General features: G+C 37.8%; 1 pseudogene; it reads right to left on the reverse strand.

Annotated features, from left to right (window-relative positions):
• Positions 1 to 1,786: 1,786 nt before the first annotated feature.
• LOC123811217 lies at positions 1,787 to 2,306 on the reverse strand (annotated as a pseudogene).
• Between the last annotated feature and the right edge of the window lie 1,654 nt (positions 2,307 to 3,960).

Here is a 3,960-nt window from a genome sequence, read left to right on the forward strand (position 1 = left end):
ATAAGAGTTTCAATGACTAATTTTAATTAAAGTGGCTTTCCTATGTAGCTATCCACCCAAGTCATATGAATTAGCTGTAAAACTTATCTTTATTTTTTAATAAATTTTATTTATTATGCTATTACAGTTGTCCCATTTCCCCCCTTTTATTCCCCTCCACCCTGCACACTCCTTCCCACCCACATCCCCCCCTTAGTTCATGTCCATGAGTCATATATATAAGTTCTTTGGCTTCTACATTTCCCTTACCCTCCCTCTGCCTATTTTCTACCTACCATCTATGCTACTTATTCTCTGTACCTTTTCCCCCTCTCTCCCCCTCCCACTCCCCTGTTTCTAACCCTCCATGTGATCTCCATTTCTGTAGTTCTGTTCCTGTTCTAGTTGTTTGCTTAGCTTCTTTTTGTTTCTGTTTTAGGTGTGGTTGTTAATAATTGTGAGTTTGCTGTCATTTCACTGTACCTATTTTTTATCTTCTTTTTCTTAAATAAATCCTTTTAACATTTCATAAAATAAGGGGTTGGTGATGATGAAGTCCTTTAACTTGATCTTATCTGAGAAGCACTTTGTCTGCCCTTCCATTGTAAATGAAAGCTTTGCTGGACAGAACAATCTTGGATGTAGGTCCTTGCCTTTCATAACTTGGAATACTTCTTACTAGCCCCTTCTTACCTGCAAGGATATTTTTGAGAAATCAGCTAATAGTCTTATAGGAACTTCTTTGTAGATAACTGTCTCCTTTTCTCTTGCTGCTTTTAAGATTCTCTCCTTATCTTTAATCTCAGCTAATGTAATTACAATATCTTTATATTTTTAATTTTCCCAAATCAATAAGTTTTATAAAATATTTTATTTATTTATTTTTATAGAGATTGAAGGGAGGGAGAAAGAGAGGGAAAAAAATCAATGTGTGAGAGAAACATCCATCAGTTGCTTCCAAATGCCCCCAAACAGAGACCTGGCTTGAAACCCAGGTGTGTGCCCTGAATGGGAATATAACCTGCATCCTTTTGGTCAGAGGGATGACGCCCAACCCACTGAGCCACTCCAGTCAGAGCCAGTACCTGGTTTGTACTGTGTCTTTAAACTATCACAAATAACTCTGGTTATATTTTGTTTGCTTTTTTGTTGTTGGTGTTGATTATGCTCCATATAAAGGTGAGATCATATGGTATTTGTTCCTCACCAGCTGACTTATTTCACTTAGCATAATGTTGTCCAGTTCCATCCATGCTGTCACAAAGGGTAGGAGCTCCTTCTTTCTTTCTGCTGCATAGAATTCCACTGTGTAAATGTACCATAGTTTTTTGACCCACTCATTTGCTGATGGGCACTTAGGTTGCTTCCAGCACTTGGCTGTTGTAAATTGTGCTGCTATGAACATTGAGGTGCATCAGTTCTTTTGGATCGGTGTTTCAGGGTTCTTTGGGTATAATCACAGCAGTGGAATTTCTGGTCAAAATTAAGAACAATAGCCAGAGGGGAAGGGGGAGGGGACAGTGGGAAGAAGGGTTTTCAGGGACACATGGACAAAACCAAGGGGGAGGGTGGAATCAAGGGAGGGAAGTGGGTTTGGCTGGGGTTGGGGGAAGTGGTGGGGAGGAAATGCAGACAACTTTAATTGAATAACAGTAAAGTAATTAAGTCTGAGGCATCATCCAGCAACTTGCTATTTCTATTGCTAGACAACTTAGATCTTATTTATCAGCTTGCTGACCTGTTCCTTTTTCAGAAGCAAAGATACAATCTAAAAATTTTTTGATATCCTTTTTTTAATTGTAGCTTGCTAAATCAAGGTAGCTGAATTTTATACAAGTTCATTGTCATTTCCTTTAAGGATTAATAGCTCATCTTTTTGAGCTTGAGATACTGAAAGACCAATGTCCAATTTCATCAGAACTCTGTGGATGTATTTTTGCCCAAGACATTTCATATTTCAACAAGAGAACCATTCTCCTGAATAACAGCATTGTTGGGGAAGTGAGCATACACAGACCTCATCTTATAATGGAAGCCCACTTTGACACTCTCAATCATGTTCTGTACTTGACTGCAGAGAGTGAGGATGGTGGCCAGTTCTTTCCTGGTTCCCCACCATTTGTCATCCCGGAGCCTCTTCTTTCTTTTCCAAGGAGACTGAGTTCTACATTGATGTGATTGTAGTCCCTCCTCAGGGTTCCTCTGGGACCCTTCACAATAACTGTGTGTCCCTTCAGAGTGATGTTGACATTTTCCAGAAAGTCAACAGTCTGATTGCTGAGCATGGTTATTATCCTTGTAGTAGACACAATAAAGCTTATCTTCATATTTTTAAACTGTTTGACTTTCTGTATAGTATTATTTAGGATACATAAACACAGAATATTTGAAACAGTTTGGGAGTAATTGGAAAATGACTAATAATAAGCCCTCTCTCTGATGATATTATTGATAATTAGGCCACTGAGCCAAATGTTTATTGAAACTGGTCTAGTTGCATTATCAAGAGCAACTTTCTATTCTCAATGGCCAGGAATAGTTGTTGAATTCTTCTAAAAGCAGTCTCATATCATTCATATACATTTTCTGGGGGAATTAAAATTTAATCTTCCATCATCCAGGATCATGCTTGCCTACCCTGGTTTTGATAGGATTTTTAGATGCAGATCATGCATTCACGGTAATTGGGAGTCCACATGAAAATCCTGCCAGAGGTCGGTGTCAGCCTCTGCACAAAGTGCAGACATCTGAGCTACATTGTCTTGGTTCCTTTATTCACATGGTATCAGATCAGAGCATGGGGATAGTTGTATTGGAAGCCTAAGAGATCTAGATTTAAAACTTTTTAAAAACAAAGAAGGTGGCAAGATTTGAAATAATAAAGCCAATAAATCTTTGCTTTTGTTAATTTTCCTTGACAATTTTTCTCATTTTTCCCCTGAAGTTTTTATTATATTTTATAACTTTAGTTATAATTTTATTTATACTTATTTAATCACTCTCTGAAATCAGTAGGTAATAAAGGAGAATGGGTATTGTCTTGGACTACAGTTTATTTGAGAAGTGGCATCTCCAGGACCTACCATGTTGGTTGTGGCAGTAGCAACTGGGAGAGACCTTGAAATGGGGTGAAACTGAAGAGAAAGTGTTATACCTGGATGTTTTTCTGAAGATTATCAATATAGTTCAAAATCTTGGAAATTCTGTGTTTTGTTTTGTTTTCACAAGAAGCAATTATTTAGACAACAGTTCTTTAAAGATGTGGGAGAAACCACCAGAGAGCTTTAACAGAAGAATTAAAAATTAAAAAATAGAAAAGGAAACAGAGAATGATACAACTGATTTGAATTTTAGAAAGATCACCCTGGAAAGAGTGTGAAGAATGAATTAAAGAAGGCTGAGGATTGAAGGATAGAGATTTTGTGACTAAATGTATTCTTGCACTAAGTCCATAATGGTGGGGGTGGAGAAGATAGACTGAAAGGATTTTAAAAAGATGTCTGCCATATATGTGAGGTATGGAAGGAGGCTTTTTAAGCTTCTGGCTTGGGAAAAATGAGCAGATGGTGCTGCAATCAACCAAAACAAAAATACTGGAGAAGCAGGAGGAGGGGGTTTTGGTGAGATAACCTGTTTATGTTAAAGCAAACTTTGGATTACCTACAGCACACCCTTGTGGGTGCATTTAATGGTCAGGGTTTGTTTTTGTTTGTTTTTGTTTTTGTTTTTGTTTTTTAATGTGGGCAATTGAGAAGGAAGGAAAGAAGGAAAGAGGAATGGAGGGAGGGAGGAAGAAAGAAAAGAGGAGAGGAGAGAAGAAGAAAGAAAGAGAGAGAGAGGAAGGAAGGAAAGAACGAAGGAAGGCAGGAAGGAAAACAAAATGAACTATGAGGGAAATATGGGTTGGATATAGGTTTGGGATTCACCAACATAGGTGAATGGAGTGGTCAATATTTTTAACCAACAAAAAGATGAGCTGTA

This window comes from Phyllostomus hastatus, unplaced genomic scaffold (assembly GCF_019186645.2).
Source record: "Phyllostomus hastatus isolate PE091 unplaced genomic scaffold, TTU_PhHast_1.1 phas_scaffold_78, whole genome shotgun sequence".
Classification (NCBI taxonomy): domain Eukaryota; kingdom Metazoa; phylum Chordata; class Mammalia; order Chiroptera; family Phyllostomidae; genus Phyllostomus; species Phyllostomus hastatus.